The sequence below is a fragment of the Armigeres subalbatus genome, chromosome 2, assembly GCF_024139115.2.
Source record: "Armigeres subalbatus isolate Guangzhou_Male chromosome 2, GZ_Asu_2, whole genome shotgun sequence".
NCBI lineage: Eukaryota > Metazoa > Arthropoda > Insecta > Diptera > Culicidae > Armigeres > Armigeres subalbatus.
In genome coordinates, this window is record NC_085140.1 from 97732734 (window position 1) to 97745027 (window position 12294).

The window sequence follows — 12294 nt, forward strand, 5'->3', positions numbered from 1 at the left end:
AGCATTTTGATCAATGTGGCATAAAAGAAAGTGCTGATTAAGTGAATCCAAGCCTTCTTATATACTACATTGATCAAAATGCTCGAACGGTGGGTGCAGTTGACCTCCACATACGCCAAATCAGAGACTGACCCGCAGACAAGCTGGCGACCATTACCGCTCGCGGAAAACTGCACAGAATAAAATAATGAAAAGTAAACAGCGCGTAAAACTTGAGATGCGGATATTTACACTATTCTACGCGGAAATGGACCTCTTCCTAACAAGTTTGCTTACAACTTGCAAGCAATATTGACGATTCACGTCAAATATTGTATACATTTAGGCTATATCAAGCGTGTAATTAAGCTAATAATGGCGTTCCATTTATGTGCATCATCTTTAGCGTAAATTTCAGTGGATTTTTCTATCTGTGTGAATAGCTTAATAGCCACCTCCCCGAAGTGTTCCTTAATTCTGGGCAACACGAAAAGCAAATATTAATTTGAACCGACTACATAAAAGTTTTTCTCTCAATGCATATTGGTATATTTTTTTTATTCAATGATTGGCCTCAATACCTTTATAAAAGAAAATATAAAAATCAATACCACAGTCTGGGAGATATCTGATTAAATTATTATCTAATAACAATTAGCAATAATGATTCACCTATCATTTTTTGTTCTACTTGAACGATTTCAACAGAGCAAACATCACAAAGTATTACACCGCTCGTTGGCGGGCTAGCAAAAAGCTCCTATAAGCTTCCGAAAGCTTTGTGTCGATGAGCTTCAACATACACCGTGTCTTATTCACGCAACTTGGCAACACTTCACATTTGTACACCGCAGGCCAACCGCCTACAAATGCATCGCAGCCACACATGTGCATCACGGCTGTATTGCGGCAAATTGTAAACATTGCTCCCTCGCCTCGCTCTCTCCGAGATCGCAGTTCGCTTTTTTTTATTCATTCATGTTCTCCGTTATTTCGCGACGTTCGGTGCGCTGTCAATGAATGCCGCTACGCGCTTCCAAATTGATTGCGGTTAGTCTGAGCAGCTGAGTGCCAGCTCAGTTGAGTTCGATCCTTCACCGAGTTAGGACGGGGTGATTCCGTTCGGGTTCGGTTTGCAGTCGCGTAGTGTCTGTGCGACATACTGTCAAAGTGCAGGTCAGCTATTTGACATTTTCGGGGTTATCTTTTCGGATTGGAGCTGTGCTTCGAATCCAGCAAGGTTGCACATCTGGGCATGAAGTGCCATTCCCGTGATTATTCGTAGCCAAAGAAACGCGAGCCTCGAAAGTAGTCCAAGTAGGCGCTGGGCGCTGTATGAACGTAGGCTCGAGGAGTGTTGTTTACTTGGATTGTATCGTGCACCAATAGATGCTGGCAAACAATAAAAGCATTGTTTTCAAAGTTTGTATATTCGATCACTTGTGCGAAGGCATTTCTGTGAGTGTTTCTCTTCATCTGGTGTTATTTTGTTTTCACAACGTGTCACGATGACGGCGATTGATTGCAAAATTATATCGCAGAGTGGTAGTGAGGTTGCGCACCAGGTGGAGTGTTGGTAGCTCAGTTCACGTACGGAGAGCGTGAAAGAAGCCCCTCGGGCAGCAACAGTGGCAGTGGGGCGCGACGACAGGAGAATGTGGTGAGCGCCAGCAGTGGAGCAGTGATGAAAGTGCGATGGAAGCAAAACAATATTAACAGTGCGGACAAAACAAACAAAAAGGTTAATGCACGACGAATGGAGCAAGAGCTGTGCGGGACATTAATGAATTGCAAACAGTGAGTGGAAAACGTCAACAAATTTAGAAACGACTCAGGTGTGTGAGAGATAAATAATCACTACTACGAGACTAGTTGTTGACATTTTTGGATGTTGTGTAAGTGGCTCGCGGAACCAGGAAGCAAACATTGCCCAGCAAGCTTCGGAGCTGAGTGTTGGTTGTTTTACGTGCCGCTATTTAGTTAGCGACTGAGATTGCTGGGGTGCGCATTGGCGCTCAGTGAGTGCTGTGAGTGTCAGTGAGCAAAGGAGGTGCATTTTTTTAGTATCGATTTCTAATGAACGTTACTCGTGGCAAGTTGTTTTAGTTGGTTCGAACCGAATTTCTGCCGCACAGTTGTTAGCGGTGAGTTCATCGCTGATGGATTCCGTTTTCATTACCGGACTGCGGTGTGATGATAATACTCCTCCTCTCACGATAGTATTGATTGAGACGAGAGGTCTTGGTCCGGCTGTAGCCTAACAGGTTTCAAGTTGTTCGAGGCAGGCAATGTGTCACGAGAAGTGATGATATGTGGCCGAGTGTGGTATCGGAGCAGATATTTTGCGATGCTTTTTTGGTCTATTTAAATTGTGGAATGCCTGAAGTCAGAATGTAGAGAAGAGGTAAAATGAAATAATAACAAGCAGGAAAAATAAGATAAGATAATCCGAGTGAATATTACTCAGAGCATAGCGCAAACCGTAAAATTCGTAAAAGTGAAAGGCATTTCTGCAGCGGACAGCGGAAAAAGAGTGGATAAAATAGGTGTACGCATAATCTGAATTTCAGCCACAAAAAACCTCGAGTTAATGGGCGTGTGTTGAGGGAAGCAAAACAGTGAAGCAACTTAGTGGCAGGAGCAAAATAGGAAGAAAAAAAGTACGGTGTTTAAAGGTCGGTGTCAATGGTGAGAAAAAGTGTATAAATAAAATACGAAAAACCGATTGTTTTCGATGGAACGAGGTTGAATGTCAACTAGTTGTGAGCGAGCGGAATAAACAACTTTTTACTGAAGTTAATCGGACGGTGATGAGCATAAAGAGTCGTAATCCGATTCGCCGGAGTGTTGATAGATAAATTGTGCAAAGCTCAACGATATACAAAAGGTAAATATGAATGAATTTGGAGCATAGTATACGAATGTGGCGAAGCATAGATTCGAAGAAAATGGTACTTCATTCATCATTTCGAGATGAAATGAAATTGTTCCAGTAGGATGGAGAATGGAACAGTTTCACTATTTATTTCACTAATCTGTAGGCTCAAGTAAGGCTGACTTGGTTAAGTAGTAAGACCTGTTCAATTTTCAAGATTAAAAACAAACAAAAATCTATAAATAGGGTAAAAGTACCGATAGTCGTGGGTGTTCATATAGTTGCGCTGGCATGAGAAACTCAAAATTTACAAATCAAACGCAGCAACCCACACTGTCAAACTGTTAGTTTATCTGTCAGTACCCGAACTGAGCATGAGCATGAGCATTATGACCGCACAATTAGTAGTTGTTACTCCGTGATTGACCGAACTTGCTAAATTCTACAGAGAACACAATAAATGGGGCTTGGGACTAGCTACCCATTCTCAATGTACACGTTTCGGGAGCTCAAATATTTAAAGTCAATATCGACGCCGGCCACGTCCTTACGGTCATATAGGAAGGAAAGGATTGTTAGTCCGACTCTCGTTGCTATATAAGACCGAGTATACCTCTGCATCTCCATAATTGTCTTGGGGTGGGATATCGTTCTAGTTACAAAGGATAATTTATCTGGATGCACTTAGGTAAGCGATGCGATCTATGGGATGGGAAATAACACTAATACGCTGTCTCGCGACGAGTAAAAATTTAAAACATGCACAAAACTGAGGAGAATTGCGTTTTGGATAACCGAACGGAAGCGCAGCACTCTGTACTCACTTGCTCGATGGCTACTGCAAACTATTGAATATCGCGCTTGTTTCGACCGGAGCAAAACGCAATACATGCTCATGAACCACCAAACACCAAAAAGATAATTTACCATTTTCGCGACGACTAAAACATGCACTGTACTTACTTGCTCGATCTGAGCCAAAACGAACTGAGCAAAAACTGAGCTAAAACATCCCTTATAATTTTGGTAAATATCCTCCAAATACCTCAATATGAAAAATGACAGGTGAAGACATTCCACTAGAAGAGCCGAAACCATTTTCCTGGAGGTCAGTTATCAACACCCAGAAGTTTGCCCAAAACTGGTTGGAGTCAGGACACATCGAAGAAAAGTACATAATGGTATCATTGTACGTAGAGGAATTCTTCCAAAGCGTTCCAGTGGAAGACGCTCTGAATCTTCTGGAGGATTGGCTGGTGAAGATGTACATAAATCTGGCAAGGCTATGCATGACGGGGATTTACTTCACATTTCCATTCCCAAATACTACAAACAGATGAATATAGTACCAATGAGAAATCCGCTTTTAAGCGAACTATCCATGGCGAATTAAATTTGGAGACAAACCTATAAGAACAAAAAGTACTACTCGAGAAATGGTAGAGATGCGTCAACGAACGATATTTCCAGAATCCTCGACCGAGAGGATCTCCCCAGGATTTTGGAAGCGATAAACAACGTGTTTAAGGTCATCAAATTTACCCACGAGGAGGAAAAGGAAGGTAAACTACCTTTCTTGGACCTATTGGTCATCAGGGAATAATATTTTCCTCGAAATCTACAGGAAGGCCACAACCACACTTGCCCTTGAGGAAGCCTCCGAAAGCATCAAATTCAGCCATTTTCTAAATGTCACAAACCATCGCAATATCAAACCTCAGCATTTCGCAAGATAAGTAGGATTATGGCATCCGGACATGATTCTAGGGATATTGTCCACCCTGAGGTTAGGGGCTTCCGGAAGCATCAAAATGGACTATTTTCAAAATGTCACGAACTATAGCAATCTGATCAAACTTCAGCATTTTGCAAGATAATGCCACCGTACCAAACTGACTATCAACAAAACGCTCATTAGACCGGTAGTCCTCTACGAACACGAGACCTGGACGATGCTCGTGGCAAGGCTCTTGGAGGACCAACGCGCACTAGAAGTTTTCGAAAAGAAAGTGCTGCGTACCATCTATCGTGGAGTGCAGATGGCGGACGGTTCGAGGAGGAGGCGAATGAACCACGAGTTGCATAATCTGCTGGAAGAACCATCCATCGTTCACACCGCGATGGCTGCGGTGCACAGTGGCGAGCCCCCATACAAATCCCGGACAAAACCTGAGATTTCGTTCAAAACTTCACCACAGAGTAATTTTGAAGCGTTGAATTCATTTTGAGGTTAAAATGGTTATCCGACATACATTATGTTATCCAAGGGCTTCCGCAAGCCCAAGCCCTAGGATCTAGAACAAAGACAGCGTCCTCATTCTAACATTGCATCAGTCAATTTCCCGCTTTGGCGCAGCTATGCGCAATTCACCACACTAACCACCGGAAAGTAGACAAAAAAATAGATTTTAATACATAATACCAGATCTTTTCGAATTTTTCCCAAAAAAGTTTAGCCAAATTTAATTTTCCCATACATATTTGTTCGGGAGACACATTACTGAAGGAACTTCAACAATACTGTATTGTGATTTTCATGAAGCCCATCTTTTTTTAATTTAACATATATATTGTATGAGCTAGCTCCAAATTTTTTTGATTGTAGCTTGTAAATTTTTGGTGTATTATACACCAACAATTTACAAGCTACAATCAAAAAAATTTGGAGCTAGCTCATACAATATATATGTTAAATTTAAAAAAGATGGGCTTCATGAAAATCACGAAATAAATTTTGAGGTTTTGTCCGGCTTTTCGACACTGTGTTTCACTTCAAAGAAACCTGTTGTTGGCCATATCTGGAGCAAGTGTTAGCATGATGTTTGGTTTTGATATAATCCCTATATACAAATCTACCGGAATGGTATAAATAGGGACGAAATAAACGACTTATATCGTCAAAAAAGGAAGTTGTGGTCAAATTGACTGCATCTGAGCCGGTGACCCACCGGAATAACTCCGGATAGGAGGACCACATCACAAGTCCCAATATGCATTCTGATCCTGATTCTGACATGCATTCTGGGATCCGTACGAGCAGAACAGTAATAAAACCAGGCCAATACGACATAAAATGACGATATGGCAGCAATTTGAATTTTTTTCCTTCACTCAGGCTTATACGGGTTGAAAAAACAGCACTTTTTCGATTTTTGTTTTAAATTTTAAAAATACTTAGAGCCGTAAAAATATGGGTTTTGGGTGCTGGGTTCTTGACCTTAAATAAGCCAAAGAATCGATCAAGCGAATAAAATTTTTTGGCGGGAAAGGTCAATTACAGGAAATTATTTGTATTGTCCATTACAAACTGGTGACTGGTGCAAATCCAAGTAATTGAGAAATTTCAATTTTAATCTCATGCAGTGATTTATCATCACTGGGAAGAGCCTTTGTCGTCATACGTGAAAAACGTATGCCGCTGCTCAGTCAAATACTGAAGAAGACGTTTGCGAATGCGTTTGCGAAACCGATCACGGACGGGTAGCGGGGAACTGTCGGTATCTTAACCTCGACAGCGGCAACCTTCCCACTGAAGTATTGCTTGGACGAGCCACCAGTTGGCTCGGTAGGAGATGTTGACTGTATCTATGCCCTTTGGCTGAAGAGCCTCCGAGTCCGTACGATAGCGACTTATGAAAATTATTTAATAACTCTTGAAGCCTTGAGAAAAGCTGTCTATTTCGGCTTGTCCAAGAAAAATAAAGCGGTTTAATCAAAACAACGATGTATTTCGCGGAATGGTTTACAAGGAACTTGAGCGAATGCAAATTTCTTATATACATGATCTTGAATCCTATCTGCCTCCTGATTGGTCGGCCAATCAGCGTGCGTCATGTATCCAATGTTGTCGGTGTTCTCGTCTATGGCTTCTTCTTCTCCTTTCTCGATGCTGGCGTCCAATTCATAACGGTTCTTTTCGCTCGGCACACACCAGCAAGCCAAGAAAGCAAGTTCAACTATCATTCGAGTGGGTAGTAGTGCGTGTTTATTGTTAAATGGTGAAATACATAAAATTACAATCCGAAATGGTCACTCATGTTCGCCTTGTGCGCGGACATTCTCCCCCGGCGCAAAAGATGCGTTTTTGGTATTATTTATTATTTATTCAGGCTAAGGCCGAAGTGGCCTGTGCGGTATATACGAGTCTTCTCCATTCGCCTCGGTCCATGGCTACAGGTCGCCAACCACGCAGTCTACGGAGGATCCGCAAGTCATCTTCCACCTGATCGATCCACCTTGCCCGCTGCGCACCTCGCCTTCTTGTGCCCGTCGGATCGTTGTCGAGAACCATTTTCACCGGGTTACTGTCCGACATTCTGGCTACGTGCCCACTACTGGCCCACCGCAGTCGTCCGATTTTCGCGGTGTGAACGATGGATGTTTCTTCCAGCAGCTCATGCAACTCGTGGTTCATTCGCCTCCTCCACGTACCGACCGCCATCTGCGCCCCACCATAGATGGTACGCAGCACTTCCCTTTCGAAAACTCCAAGTGCGCGTTGGTCCTCCACGAGCATCGTCCAGAACTTGTGTCCTTAGAGGACTACCGGTCTAATGTTTTGTAGATAGTCAGTTTGGTACGGTGGCAAACTCTATTCGATCGGAGCGTCTTGCGGAGTCCAAAATACGTACGATTTCCAGCCACTATGCGTCTCCGAATTTCTCTGCTGGTATCATTTTCGGTAGTCACCAGTGAGCCCAAGTACACAAATTCTTCTACCACCTCGATTTCGTCACCACCGATGCAAGCTCGCGGTGGGTGGCTGGAATTTCATACATAAATTCCTTTAGGGTCTCCTTCGTAAAATACTTTGGAGATTGAAATTTCTTCGAAAATTCGATCGATTTTAATTAGGTAATTTCTTTAGGGGAACTTTAGTAAACTTCTTAAAGAATTGTTCCGGAAATTTGTTTGGGACTTTCTTCGGGAATTCCTTTAGAACTTCGTACGGATATTCTTTTACAAGTTCCTTTAGCAGCACATTCCTCAGAAATGTTTTAAGGAATTCGTTTAGAAATTCGTTCGGAAATAGGGTTGATGAAAAAGTATGAACTGCAGTTAATGTGACCAACATCTATTGTGCTCAAACATAGCAGCCAAAAAACCGGTACTATAAGTGTCAAACCGATGTTTCTGATGCAACCAATCATACTCTACAACATGATAGACAACATATGCCAACTTAAGCTTATTGAAGCCAAATAATTTTAGATGACAAAATAATTTTAATGGTTACAGCGCCACTAGCGTTTTAGTACTTATGCTCTACTGGAAATACTTTCGGAAAATATTCCGGATTTCTTTGAAATCCTGGGGGAAGGGGGGTTTAGGTATTCATCCGATTTTTTTTTACAAAAACTTTAGAAAACACCGTAAGGAATTGTTCTGGATAATCTAACGAAAACTCCTTTAGAGGTTCGTTCAGAATTTTCTTCAGGAATTTCTTTGGAAATTATTTCTGGAATTCCTAGAGTAACTTCTCCGGAAAATTTTCCGGTCATTTCTAGAGAGTTTCTCTTTTGTATTGCATTGAACATTCGGAAATTTTTTTAAAATTTCCATTGTCATTGATTTCGAAATTCAGTTGTGATAACTCTTAGCGAAGAATCTAAATAGCGGGACCTTGTCACAATACTTTATTCTTTCTGAAGCTTATGAGAAGAACAAAACAAAATCTGTATCGAAACCGATACTGCATTGCTTCTCAATAGCACTGGAGTTATACACTAAGGATACGGGTAATGCCACATTAGACTAATAACTAGTCGCAGTGGCACATCCGAACAGGAAAAAAAACTGTTTAGAGTAGCATTGGCTGCCAAGTGGCAACGGGAGTGAGATAACTTTTCAAAACGTGTAGGTGAACTCATCGGCTTGGAGGTTAGGCCACATGGGGAAGTTCACTACCATTTGACACGATTCCTGTCAAATCATGACTGATTCAGGCGGTACCAGCAGAGATCGGATCACTGGATTATTGTCCTGCATCCTGGCTACTGATCTTGCTCATCGCAGAAATTCAATTTTCGTGGGATGGACGATGGATGGTTCCTCCAACAGCTGATGCCATTCGTGATTCATTGTTCCCCATCCATGTACCACAACCTTCTTTTGACAACCTTCTGGTGGTTGATGAAGGAGTTGCAATTAAAAATATGCGTTCTAAGCTAAGCTAACTAGTTATATATTATAATGTAGTTAAAAATGTATGGCTTTAGAATCCGAGAAATGACATGACAAACAAAAGAAATCTCGCTTAACTTTTCAAAAGGACCTAAGTAACATTTTTTTCATGAATTAATTTGAATTGCGCAAACAACATAAATACATGAAAGCTTTTGATTGCAGTACTCAAATTAATTCATGTAAAAAATGTTACTTAGGTCCTTTTGAAAAGTTAAGCGAGAAATAGTCAAATGAGCCATTTGGGCAAACAAATTACCGAGCTGACACGACATCCTGCTTGTTAATTTTGTTTTTATTTCTACTCAAGGCTCTTCACATTTACTTCTTTCTTTTCTGTCCTGACGTTCTGATCACGTACTCAAAAATTTATGTACTCAAACAACCCCGGCTAATGCTATACATATGACTCATATGGGTAGTCATCGCTTACCCCCAATGTCATCAGTAAACGGATAATGTGAGGCACCTTTCATTGATAAGCTATTTTTATTTTCCAACGGTGGTGCTTTGACCTACATACGGAGGTTAAAATTGATCCTGATTGTCTAATGTCTATGCCGAGCGGAGCAGTGTGTGGCGGCGTGACACTCATTTAGCGCTTGTGCATGGTTCGGTCGGGGCTGACCTCGTCTACCGCTTCGAAACCATCAATCAATCGATCGTCGTTCCCATCGCATCGGTTTCAATACACCACGAGGTGCCACGAGCATATCGCATACGGTTGGGGAACGCAAGCCTCATGTGTCTATGTGGATCCGATATCAATATTGGGCTTTGAAGTTATCAATTAAGCTTGAAAGATGTGTATTATAGATGTTGCTAAAGCAGAACTGTATGGGTGTGGCAGCTAAAAGATAAGGAGACATGAGTCAGAATGTCGAAAAATTAGGACGTTTTCTTAATTTGAGAAACGAATTCCGTGATGCAGAGCAGAATGTTTTTTCCTCGATGGTGAAACGAGAATCAGAAATTAGAAGCCTTTCCCCAAAGTTGCGAACCTTGAAAATCACCTGATTCTTAAATCTCAATAGCTTACTCATTCCTTCGGGAATGAACAATTGTCTAAAGGTCCAGCATTTGAAAGCATCAATTGTTTATTTACCTCAACGCACATATAACTGTCTATAGCTGAAAGTCATCAAGCTTAGCTATTTGATAATCGCTGAAAAGGCGCGTGGAGTGCTGCAGTTGCCATAGAGGGCCGTTTGGGGAAAGTGGACAATTTACCAATGATTTACTAGTTATGAGCTACAATGAATTGGTAAAGTTGAAATCTTCAAAAAGTTTACCAAAGTCGCTTAAAAGAAAATTAGTTTGACTTGATTTATATACAAAGAGAGCGATTTTGAATTGTCTCATTGTTACCTCGGCCCGTTCGAAGCATTGAGCTAGAAAACATTGCCTCATCCGGACAAACAGAGGAAGCCATAAACAGTATAAAAACAAACTGATAACGAGCCTTTGTGTTTTGATTTCGCTTAGCTAATCTGAGACTATGGTTAGTGAATCACGTTCGGAGGAGGCCGGTTTCCTTCCAATATCATGGTCAGGGTTAGAATTTAGCGAGGAATGAAAAAAAATCTCGTTTTCGCATGGATCGAATCAGATTGGGATCAGTTTGTCATCATGACCAGCAAAAATTGTGAACGGGTTTTTCTCCCTGCTTTAGGTGTTTGAAAATAATTTGAGCAACTCCTGAAAACCGGGTCAAAGCTATAACATAGCATAGCATGAACGCATGTACCAATCGTAGATATAAGCCTTTCCAATCCACGGTCATTGCAGAGTCTGCCAAAATTTACAGTAAGACGGACCTGTTTCTCTCCTTATACCCAGCAACGTTCTTATACATATTTGTATTTCATAATTGTCCTATCATCTACTTAAGAAAGCGCTAGGAACCGAATCAGCTTTTACCTAATAAAAGGGTCAAAACTTAAATACAAAATTATTTGCTCAAATTTGGAAGTACGAACTGATAAATCATGGAACACTACTAAGGGGATTTATGCCACCTAGTTCAAAATTGGATCCCGGAGGAGTAGCCAATGGATGAATTCCTACTCATTTTGGCAACCAGCGTACCACTGACTCTTATAAACGAAGAGCACAAAAACCATGAAAGGCAATAACGGCTAACTTACGATCCAATCGGAAGATAATTATTGTTAGTTCCACGTTCGTTGCTACTAGCGACTGAGGTCACCTTTACACCTCCGCGGCCAGAGATGATTCTGGGGTAAAAAATCACCGAAATTCTATTCATGAAACCATGCAATATGGATGTTTATCGACAGGCACCCACCATGATCTCGTCAATTACGATGAGGAACAGTACTGCCGTAATCTGAAAAAGTGACGTATACGCCATTTTCCAAAAATGGTGTTAACGAGTATTACTCATCGAGCTCTTTAACAGAAAAATGGAAAACATGCATGTTGTAAAATGGCTGTTACGTCACTTTTCCAGATTACGGCAGAGTAGCGGTGATAGAATATATCCTTAACTTTGACTCACTCCAGCGACTACTATTTGACCAAAAGCCTAACCTTAAACCCTTATGTGAGTGACGGGGTACCCGGGTACCCATTCTGATATTGAAACTTAAATAACTTGTTGTAGGTAAGCTATTGAATGTTGAGACAAAGCGACGGGCAAAGTTTGAGGTCTAGGTTGCGATTGGAGCGCTTATTAGGGGTCGAAAACTATGTATACCCCTTAAACGGGTGACGGGGTACCCGGTACGCAACCATATAACAGAGGGCCTGTATATGTATATGAGTGTTTGATTATATGAATCTTTGCGTATGTCACTGGGACAAAGGGAGCTCAAGTGCATGTATGTATTTTTGGAGGTGTGTGTGTTTCAGAGGGCACCGGGTGGCACCCTGGAAGATCCGGAACATCCGTAAAAATGGTCAATTCGTAAATTCCATCGTAAAGCGTCGGGATTTTTTGTTCAGTGGGTGGTTTTCTGGAAGATCTGGAACATCCGTAAAATGGTCAATTCGTAAATTCCATCGTACAGAGACGGGATTTTTTAGAATTATTTTCTGACGAACCCTGAGTATGGATTTGATGTTTGGATCCACTTATTAACGATTGTGTCCATTGAGGTGTCACCCGGAAGATCCGGAACATCCGTAAAAATCGTCAATTCGCAAATTCCATCGTAAAGCGTCGGGATTTTTTTAGAAATATTTTCTGCCGAACCCTGAGTATAGAATTGATGCTTTGATTCACAAACGGACCA

At 41.4% G+C, this 12294-nt stretch overlaps 1 protein-coding gene across 7 annotated transcripts in view; it reads left to right on the forward strand.

Annotated features, from left to right (window-relative positions):
• Positions 1-1053: 1053 nt before the first annotated feature.
• Positions 1054-12294, forward strand: part of LOC134210268 (uncharacterized) — a 332517-nt gene continuing 321276 nt past the window's right edge. The window contains exons 1-2 of one of the 7 annotated variants that reach the window (XM_062686313.1): positions 1054-1155; positions 2550-2866. The gene's annotated coding sequence lies outside the window, so the exon portion shown is untranslated. The other 6 variants (XM_062686314.1, XM_062686309.1, XM_062686310.1 and 3 more) reach the window with 6 other exon arrangements.